Source organism: Hyaena hyaena, unplaced genomic scaffold (genome assembly GCF_003009895.1).
Source record: "Hyaena hyaena isolate Hyena2069 unplaced genomic scaffold, ASM300989v1 scaffold_171, whole genome shotgun sequence".
Lineage (NCBI taxonomy): Eukaryota > Metazoa > Chordata > Mammalia > Carnivora > Hyaenidae > Hyaena > Hyaena hyaena.
The window spans coordinates 1,480,465-1,491,392 of record NW_024080803.1 but is presented as its reverse complement, the minus strand read 5'-3'; the positions used below and the strand labels follow the sequence as shown (position 1 = coordinate 1,491,392).

Genomic DNA, 10,928 nt, shown 5'->3' with positions numbered 1-10,928 from the left:
CCCCGCGGGGCCCCGCCCCCCCCCCCCCCCCTCCAGTGTGCGTGGGGCAGGCTGGGCGAGCCGTCTGTGCTCGCATGGACTCCCTTGGAGTTTTCCCTCTCATCTTTCTAATTGGCTGAAGTTGCCGCTACATAGTGGACGAAACTGGTGACTTAGTGCCCTCCCCAGCCCCCGTCCCGAAGTCACAGTTATCGTGCCTTTCTCATTTTGTTGACTTGAGTAAATACGGTAAAGGTTTTCGCAAATAGATCACAAGAAACGGTAGGGAGGGAAAGTCAAACCTGATTTCTTAGCTTTGATCTACTTCTGGACCCTTTATAACTTCACCTTCTGTTGCTGAAGCTTAAAGAAGGTGGAGGGGAGAGGACTTCCACAGCAGGGTGCTTGGGATGCAGTTTAGTAGTTATCTTTTAGGAAATAGAATTTGGATAATTCTAATTTTGATCTGCATGCAGAATTGCAATCTGCTTTTAAAGTGCTTGGGGCATTGCATGATGCTACATGGGTAGCTGGCAGCTGGGCCACATTGCCTTGTTGTCAGCATCTCTTTTATTTTCCATTCTTTCAGAGTTTTATTTGGCACAGACTTAGACCTTTTAAGTCAGTCTGAATAGGGATAGCTTCTGATACACTGGTTGCTTTTCTAAACGTTGTCTATATTCATATTTATATTGGAAGAAGAGAAAAGCATATGGTACTGGAGTACCGTGGCTGCTAGAGTCCAGATAATGTGCTAGTTTGCTTCAGTAATAGGAGTTGTTGTAATATTTTTGGAGAGGATGGTAATAATTCATTAGTATATTTTTTCTTATGGTGTAAACTGACGTCTAACTCGGAGTCTTGATTTTTGCTCCTTGGACTTGAGAGTGAAGAAAATAGAAGCTTAATTGCTGCTACAGCATGACCTCAAAGTTTTTCAAGTACTCATTGGTATGAATTCTTTTTATTAGGGCTGTTCGTGAAGATGAGATATTATGGTGTTGTGATTTCCATTTATAGGAATATCTGGTGTCTGCTTCATTCCTAAAATTGGATATGTGGTGATTCTTTATAGAACAGGTCTCTAGAATGGTGTGAGTTTGGACCTGGGCTCACGCGTCGTCTTTATACCATCGTCCCTATAAGCAGTCCATGGAGTAAAGCAGCACTTTGGACAGAGACTTGTCCTGCCCTAGCTGGTGTGGAGGCCCAGTTTACTGTATGGTCATGCACGTTGAGGTGGGTGATAACGTGTAAGTGGGCCGGAGATGAAATGTTAGTTGGAAGAACATTCCCCGGTTATATAACTGTTTTGTTTTCTAGGGAGTGACTAGGAAGCAGCCAGGCAGGTTCAACTGTTGTTAGAGTCTTTGATGTTGGTTTGAATTCCAGTAGTTACGTTCCTTTTATTTTCTTTTCCCAACCCCCACATCATTTTCCAGTCATCAGTTGGGTGAGACTTTAATGGCAATACATTCGTCTCCACCTCCCATTCTCTTTCTCTTATTCTCTCTTAGATGTCTTATTCAGCTGTGTTTCCCCTTTCTAAGCTGGCCTGAGTATTTGTCTGCACAGTATATATAGATTCAATGTTAACTGTAAATGCATTTAACAAATGTCAAGGAGTAGCACCTGTTTTCTTCAGAAGACTGGTAGCAGAAGAAAAATGAAACGAAATGAACTAAACGTTGTTCAGTGTAGTTTAAAGATTGTGTTATGGTGTATCTATAGATGCTGTTTGTATTCTTGAGAATTTTTAGGATTTAACCTGTTAACATGAAATCTGATGTCCGTGCACATAGTTAAGACACCCCAGGCCTTGAAATCAGGTCATGGTTACAATTCTGCTGCCTGGGAGTTGTGTGGCCTGGTTCCTTCTTTGGGAAAGTTATTTACATCTTGAGCTTGTTTTCCTTGGGTATAAAACAGAGATGAGGCTTGCATTGTCTTTCTTACAGAACTGTGGAGGATGAGATGAGAGAAAGAATGTGAAACTGCTTTGTAAAATATTTTATACACGTAAGGTATTATGTTATTACTTATAAATTTAGTATTGTTTTCAGCATCTTAACATCAATTTTTAAAAATGTGCATAAGGAATGAGAATGTGTTAGATTTCTTCCACCTCCAAAATTTTGTGATTCTTTCTCATTCTTAGGAAATCCATATGTAGTACCTACAGTTTTTGATTCTTTGGAATTTTTAATTATCCTGGATAGATGTCAAGCTTATTGAGACTTTGAGCTTCTTTATTTTTTACATCTTTATTTATTTATTTTGAGAAAGAGGGAGAGCGCATGTGCGTGGGACAGAGAGAGGAGGAGGAGTGAGAGAATTCCAAGCAGGCTCCTTGCTGTCAGCGCAGAGTCTGATGTGGGCCTCGATCCCACAAACCGTGAGACCGTGGCCTGAGCTGAAGTCAACAGTTGGATGCTTCACTGACTGAGCTCCCCAGGTGCCCCAAGACTTTGATATTCTGAAAGAAGTTACAGGCTAGGATTTGTGAGAAGAGTATTCAGTAAAAAAAAAAAGTTTTATATTTGTCTGCCCTATTTAGTATAGAAGTTGGCAGAATTCAGACTGTAGGCCAAATGTGGCCCACAGCTTGTTTTTTGTATGGCCTACGAACTAAGAATGATATAAAAACTTTTAAATAATGGGAAAAAAATCAAAGAACATTTCATAAGATGTACAAGTTATATGAAATTCAAATATCAGTGGCCAGAAATACAGTTTTACTGGAACACATTCTTGCTCATTTGTTTCTGTATCGTGTATGGCTATGTTGGCAACACAACAGCAGAGTTCTTGGGGCAGAGACCATATAGCCGGCAAAGATTGAAATATTTATCGTCTGGCCCTTTACCGAAAAAGTTTGCCAGCCCCTGATTTAGGACTTAATTTTTTTTGCTTTACTTAGCATATGCCTTATTTCCTGTCATAGCAATACAGGGGTTAAGACGCCTTAAAAGGCACTAATTTCTGCTTTGGAACCACATAGTCTTATATTCGCATGCCAGCTGTGGTATTTATAAACTTTGATCCAGGACAGACTAACATCTTGGTGCCTCAGTAGGTACCTCCTTGATTCACAGTAACACTGGAGTCTGTCTTAGAAGTTGTACTGTTGATTAAATGAAGTGGTACTTGTCAGTGCTTAACACAGTATAAGCATATAGTAAGCACTGAGTGAGTCATCGATGATGATTATAATGGTGGTGGCTGAACACTGTGCCTCATATTGTAGGCCACCTTTGCCCCTATATTATAGAGTTGTTTTCCTGGGTGGTATGCTACTTGGTATGGAATTTTCTCCCCTATTGAAAGCATTAGTTTAGATAATGGTTGATAATTGAAATAACTTGGGAAATTTCCCATATATTGTACCGTAGTTTTATTAATCACTTGCTTATTTAGATGATTAAGAATAGATGGAAAGAAAATGCTGCTGTTTTTTGGAGATCCTGGTTTTTGACCATTCCTTGGTACTGTTCTGTGTTTGGAAACTGAATTTAAATACCATTTCTCAGTTGGTACTGGGATTTTTTAAATCCTTTCTTTCTTTCTTTTTCTTTTTCTTTTTTTTTTGAGGAAGATATGTGAGAAAAACCTATTTTAATGAGGCCAGGGTGTTAGATAACCTTCCTTACATGAATACTACACTCTAAATTTTCCTTATGATTTGCATTAGCATCTCTATTAACATCCTCTTCAGAGTTGAAATAATAAAACTTAATATTTTGTTCTAAAATTATTTTTTAACCTTTATTCATTTTTGAGAGACAGAAAGAGCATGGGCAAGGTAGGGACAGAGAGAGAGGGAGACAGAATCTGAAGCAGGCTCCAGGCTCTGAGCTGTCAGCACAGAGCCTGATGTAGGGCTTGAACCCAAGAACTGCGAGATCATGACTAGAGCCAAAGTTGGACGCTCAACCGACTGAGCCACCCAGGCATCCCTTACTATTTTTTTTTCTAAAGGTAGACCTAGTTTACTCTCTAGAGACTTTGATATTAGGCTGCTTTTTGAAGTATTTGGTTTAAATTATCTTACAATTGAGGAATTGGATGTGCTTCCCAGCTTCAAGTGCTGGGTTATTTAACATGAATACCGAATCAAGAGTGAGCAAATAAAGGTCATTGTTCTAACTGAGTTGAACAAAACAGAATTGGGGTCATTGTGGCTCTTACATTCCTACAAATGTGCAGTTTCTGCCTTGATTGATGCTTAAGTGCAGTGGGATGATCCAAGGGAGATAAGGGAGGGCATTACTGTTCCCACACTGTCGTTGGTAGAAAGGGGGATGGCAGCAGAAGGGCCCTGCGATAAAACCCTAGAGCAGCAGTACCTGGAAAACTGAAGTTCAGGCTTCTATATGTAGCACCTCAGTATTTCCTCTTGAGGTTCAAACAAACAGAAAACAACCGGAGATTGATTATCTAGAGAGATGAAGTTTGAGAGCAAATATTTGCCAAGCTAGTAAAATATAAAGATCTGGTAAAATACATGTTTACAGTTTCACAGTATTCCTGGGCAAGGAGGCCTGGTATTGAAAGGAGATAGTTTTAGGACAGGTTAAAAGAAATGAGAAATAAGGTGTTTGGCTTCATTTCCCATAACAAATATATGAACCAGAATGTTCAGAGTAGAAGTAGATAGAATTCTGGTTTTCAGAGAGATCCTCCTTTTTGACTTTAACAATCATGTATCCATTTAGTACTACCTTACTTTATACTGTGGATTAGAATGTATGTTAATATGGAAGGTTGTAGAGCTTGGAAAGCATTGAGAGGAAAAGCATGCATGTGCATTACGGAAGTGTTATGATATGTTTACATGTCTCTATCAGGAAAAAAATGGCACCTTACCCTGGGTAAGAGTTCTAAAGCAGGTATTCTATTTCTTTGCCTTTAAATAGTAAAATCTTTGGGTTCAGCCTTGTAATCTTGGGCAAGGCTTGATCTCAACTTCACTATTTTTATTCCCTTGTGTGTAGGATGGAAATAGTAAATCCTCTTCCTCTTTGGAGAGAGGTGTGGTAAAAAGACATTCATTCATTCACTCACTCACTCATTCATTCATTTATTATTTCAGAGAGAGAAAGAGAGAGAGCACATGAGTGGGGGAGAGGGGCAGAGGGAGAGAAAGAAAGAATCCCAAGCAGGTTCCATGCTCAGCATGGAGCCAGATGTGGGGCTTGATCCCATGGCTCTGGGATCATGATCTGAGCCGAAATCAAGAGTTAGACTCTCAACCAGCTGAACCACCTGGGTGCTCCAAAAGACTTTAAGATGAGTATCATTGTCAACAGTTTTGAAGAACGTGTTATGTGAAGTTCAGTATATTTCCTAGTGTATTAAACACAGACCAAAAAGTGAAGTAACCTTTAACAAAGAAGGCGATTTCAACTCGAAGTTGGAGGACTTGGGTTTTTGTCTGGCTCTGCTATAAACAGTCTGTGACTTTGGACAAATTATTCTTGACTCTGAACCTCATTTTCCTTATATCTAAAGTGAGGGTTCAGACTAGGGGTCTCTGATATCCTTTCTTGTTTCGAAATTCTTTGATTCTCTAATTTTTTGAAAAAGTAGGGCCCGTTCTCTTCCACTTGCCCGGTTTCCATTGACCTACCCAAGTAGAACCTGAGAGTCCTTACGAGTTGCTTTATAGTCAGTGGTCTTCCAGATTCAGTAGCAGTGCTGGCTCCAGTAGAATGAGGGAAACCACATCTCCTTTGTCTGAACTGAAAAGTATCCATTGAGTACATACTATCCGGCTAGATGCAGTGCAAAATAGATATTAAAAAAAGGTGGCATTGAGTCTCTCAGGAAGTGTTCGTTTCACTGGGAAGATAACTGTATTATGAAAAAGAGTACTATAAAAGATTAGGCAAGAGGACAGTGGGAGGGTCCTTGATGTGGCAGTTTGAGGACTTGGGATGTACTGTTGGAGAGGATACTTTGTGGCCTTGAACATTTGTAAAATGAACCTTGTAGACTCCCTCCAGCTCTGAAATTTGGTCATACTCTCTTTGACAGAGAAGCAGTTGTTTGAATCAGCCTGTCAGGAGACAACCCATGTGAACTGCTCAATCCAGGCCAGATTTTTACACTCATTCTGTATACTAGCTTGATTTACTAGATGCTGGGAAATAGTTACTTAAATTTCTTGGAAATGCATTCAAGGGACAACTTCTGGAGAATCAAGCATGTGAGAAGTGGCAAGACACAAGGGACCCTGCTTCTGTAGCAATAAATTTGTGCCTTGGATCTCCTTCATATCCGCCTTCCTAGGGCCTTAACTTCTGCAATTATTTTCTTCCTTAAATTATCATTCTCTCCTTACTGGATCATCTCTTTTTGTATGCTGACATGCTTCATATTACTTGCAGTAGCAGTGATTAATCATTCACCCAATGCCATTGTTTGTGGCTCCCTTTCAGTAACAGGACTCTCGATTTTATCTGGACACATGGCTGCCCAACTGGACTACATTTCCTCACCTCTCTTTTACAGCTAGGTGTGACCCTCCAACTAGGTTTTGGCTAAATGGATGTCAACAGAAGTGATGTGTGTGATTTCTGGGTCATGGCCTTAGAAAAGAAGCTAGTTGCCTTCTACTTCCTCTTTTCCCTCTTTTGCTGAGGAGAGGGTGGAGCTGGTGTGTTATTCACCCTTACAGGTGAGAGCAACATTTAGTGGGAGAAGGATCAAGAAGATGAATCCTTGGATGATCTCATGGAGCAGAGCCACCTACTAGCCATGAACTACTCATTTGTCTTCGGATGGCTGAGTGAGAGAGGAATAAAATTCTATCTTGTTTGAGCCACTAATATCTTAAATGAGTAAATCATTTCTTTACATCACCCTCTCCTCCACCTTATGATTCATTTCATCTGTTGCCCAGTTGGATCCCTTTGCAGCAACAATTGTTTATATTTGCTGTGTCTACTCTCTCACCATCCTCTTAAGGAGAGAGAGAATCCCAAACAGACTTTGCATCGCCAGTGCAGAGCCCACTGCAGGGCTTGAACTCACAGACCATGAGATCATGACCTGAGCCGAAGTCAGATGCCTAACCAACTGAGCCACCTAGATGCCCCATATTCTCTTCTTTAGCCTGATTCATTTGAGCACTCTACTGAAATTGTTTTTTCCCCATTTTATTGAGAAACAGTTGACATCATTGTATAAGTTTAAGCTTAAACATTTAGCATGATGTTTTGGTTTATATATGTTGTATAGTGATGACCACAGTAGGTTCAGCTAACATTCATCTCATATAGACATAATAAAAAGAAAAGAAAAAGGCTCTCCTTGTAATGGGAACTTCTAGGAACATCTTCCCAAAAATCCTGTAGCAGTGTTAGCTATTGTCCTGTTTATATGACACCCTAGTACTTATTTATCTTATGACTGGAGGTTTTTACTTTTGACCACCTTCCTTCAATTTCCCCTTCCCCCCATTCCCACCTCCAGTAGCCAAAAATTTTCTCTCTTTCTATGAATTTGGGGCTTTTAAATATAATTTAATTTTTTGAATATTTTACGTATAACTGAGATTGTAGTGTATTTGTCTTTCTTTGACTTACTTCACTTAGCATAATGCCCTTGAGGTCTATCCATATTGTTGCCACTGGTGAGTTTTGTTGTTGTTGTTTTAAATGGCTGAATAATATTACATTGTATACATATACCACAGCTTTTTAAAATCCATTCATCTGTTGATGGACACTTAATTGGATCTGTGTCTTGGCTATTATAAATAAAGCTGCAGTGAATGTGGGGGTGCAGATATCTTTTCCAGCCAGTGTTTTTGTTACCTTTGGATCTGTTCCCAGAAGTGGAATTGCTGGATCATATGGTAGTGCTGTTTTTATTATTTTGGGGATCCTCCATACTGTTGTTCATAGTGGCTATACCAATTTGTAGTCCCACCAGCAGTGCACAAGGGCTCCCTTTTCTCCACATTCACACCAGCATTTGTTACCTCTTGTTTGTTTGATGATGGCCATTCGAATAGGTGTGACGTAAGATCTTGTATGTGTGGTTTTAATTTGCATTTCCCTAATGACTACTGCTGTTGAACACGTTCTTGTACTTGTTGGCCTTTCATAGATCTTCTTTGGAGAAATGTCTGTTCAGGGACTTTGCCCGTTTTCTAACTGGGTCATTTATTTGCTTGCTTGCTTGCTTGATACCTAGTTGTACAAGTTTTTTATGTTTTGGATATTATCCCCTTATCAGATATATGCTTTGTAAATATATTTTTTCATTCTGTACATTGTGTTTACTTTGATGGTTTCTTTTGCTGTGCAGAAGCTTTTAGATTGTTTTACAAGCTTTTAGTTTGTTTTACTCTCATTTGTTTATTTTTGTTTTGTTGCTTATACTTTAGGTTACTATGATGACTATAGCTTTACAGTATTGCTTGAAATTGGGAAGTGTGATACCTCCTTTTTTTTCTTCTTTTGCAGGAGATTTCTTTAGTCCTGTGGGATATTTTGTGGTTTCATATAAATTTCAGGGGTGTTTTGCCTGCTACTGTAAAACATACCTTTGGAATCTTGATAAGGATTGCTCTGAATCTAACAAAGTTTCTTGGGGGGACCTGGGTGGCTCAGTTGGTTAAGTGTCTGACTTCGGCTCAGGTCATGATCTCGCATTTCATGAGTTCAAGCCCTGCTGACAGCTCAGAGCCTGGAGCCTGCTTCGGATCCTGTGTCTTCCTCTTTCTCTGCCCCTCCCCTGCTTATGCTCACTCTCTCTCTCTTTCTCAAAAATAAACATTAAAAAATTTAAAAAATAGCTTTTGGTAGTGTTGATATTTTAACAGTAGTCTTCCAGTTCATGGACATGGGCTACCTTTCCATTTATATTTGTCTTTGATTTCTTTCATCAGTGTCATATAGTTTTCAGTGAGAGATCTTTCACCTTCTTAGTAAAATTTATGTGGAAGTATTTTATTGTTTAAATTTTTTTTAATGTTTATTTATTTTTGAGAGAGAGAGACAGAGGGCAAGCAGGGGAGTGCCAGAAAGAGGGAGACGCAGAATCCAAAGCAGGCTGCAGGCTCTGAGCTGTCAGCACATAGCCCAATGTGGGACTTGAACTCGCAAGCCATGATATTATGACCTGAGCCTAAGTCAGATGCTCAACCAACGGAGCCACCTAGGTGCCCCAATATTTTATTGTTTTGACATTATTATAAGTGGAATTGATTATTTCTTTTCTAGAAATTTTGTTGTTAGTGTATAGAAAAGCTACTGATTTTTGTGTAATAATTTTGTATCCTGCAACTATACTGAATTTGTTGATTAGATCTAACAGTTTTTGATTAACTCTTTAGGATTTTCTAAATACAAAATCATATTATCTGCAGATACAGACAACGTTACTTCTTCCTTTCCAATTCTGGATACCTTGTTTCTTTCCCTTGCTTAATTGCTCTAGCCAGTACTTCCAGTATGGTATTGAATGGGAGTGGTGAGAGTGGGCACCCTTGTTTCGTTCCTGATCTTAGAGGAAAAGCTTTCATCCTTTCACCATTGAGTATGATGTTAACTGTGGGTGTGTCACATATGGCCTTTACTACGTTGAGATATGTTCCTTTTGCAGAATAGAGGAATCTACCTCTATTTCTGTGAGGAGGCACATGACAAGAGTAAGCTGACAGCAGAGACTTTTAAGACAGAAAGGGTACCTCTGGTTAAACTTTCTTTCACTTTGCCTTGTGTTCCATGCCAGTTGTTTCTGCATATTTCATAAGCTACATGTACATAAGATTATTGAATATTGCAGTTACATAGGCTTCTAGGGAATATGTGGTCTTGGTCTTCTCCAGAATCAGAATTCCTTGGAAAATAATCATCTGCTCTCTACTTCTGTATTTGTAGTATCTGAAAACTCAGTTATATGACTGCCCAACTCTTTTTAAAAAAGTTCTTACTGTTTAAAAATTATTCGTTATGTTAAAATGGAATGTACGTCCTTGCATTTTCAGCACAACACAGATCTGCTTTATTTTGCACATGATAGCTCTTTAGCTGTCATGTGAAAAATGACTGATTTCTTTTATCTTCCCACAAGCCTTTTCTCTTTCCAGGCTAAATGACTCCTTTTCTTCAACTATTCCTCATATGACAAGGGATTCAGATCCTTTTCCGGGCCCAGCCCTAACATTTTTGGGACACAGGGCAAGAATCCAAATGAAAGTACATATGCCATATGTCTAAAAATTTACAAGTTACAAATTGATCTTGCTGATAAAGATGTTTCATTGCCTATCTTTATAAGTAAAACTTCATAATGACCTGCAATCAGATCAAACAGGGAATTCTCAGACTCCTTTGTGTTTCACTCCATAACATACTGAAATACAAAGAACCAGCCTCCAACCTGACCTTCCCTTTTCACCCCAGGTTCCTTGCATTAGGGACTTTGTACTTGCACACATGTGGACTTGCAGCCTATACATCCCCACATACCTTTCACACAGCAACTTTCGTTTCTTTAAAATTTATTTATTTACTTATAGTGATGTCCACCCAATGTGGGCTCAAACTCAAGACCCCACGATCAAGAGTCACATGCTCACCCAACTGAGCCAGCCAGGCACTCCCACACAGCAACTTTTTGGACCTAGGGCTATAAATACTAATAAATACTATATATTTATTAATTATATTTATAAATACTATAAATACTAATGGTGAAATCATCTGCCCTTGAGAGGACCAACTCAAGAAAGAGGCCTGAGCAGACCAGTATGTAAGAGATTCTGGGGTCCTGGGTAAGAGGAGGCTGGGGTGCGTTGGCTGCAGTTGTGTACACTTGTAGGTCCTGAGAATAACTGGCCCCATGGTCAATGGTGTGGCCAGCAGGAGGCCAGTGCATGGCCCTTCAAGGATCCAGGCCTAGGATGAGGGCTCTGATTTCTTAGGTCCAAGTTA

The 10,928-nt window shown here is 39.5% G+C and overlaps 1 protein-coding gene across 3 annotated transcripts in view; it reads left to right on the top strand.

Moving 5' to 3' along the window:
* Positions 1 to 10,928, top strand: part of ARHGAP32 (Rho GTPase activating protein 32) — a 308,055-nt gene that overhangs the window by 471 nt on the left and 296,656 nt on the right. For all 3 annotated transcript variants that reach the window (XM_039240249.1, XM_039240248.1, XM_039240252.1), the window contains exon 2: positions 1,055 to 1,218. The gene's annotated coding sequence lies outside the window, so the exon portion shown is untranslated. The remainder of the gene's footprint in view (positions 1 to 1,054; positions 1,219 to 10,928) is intronic.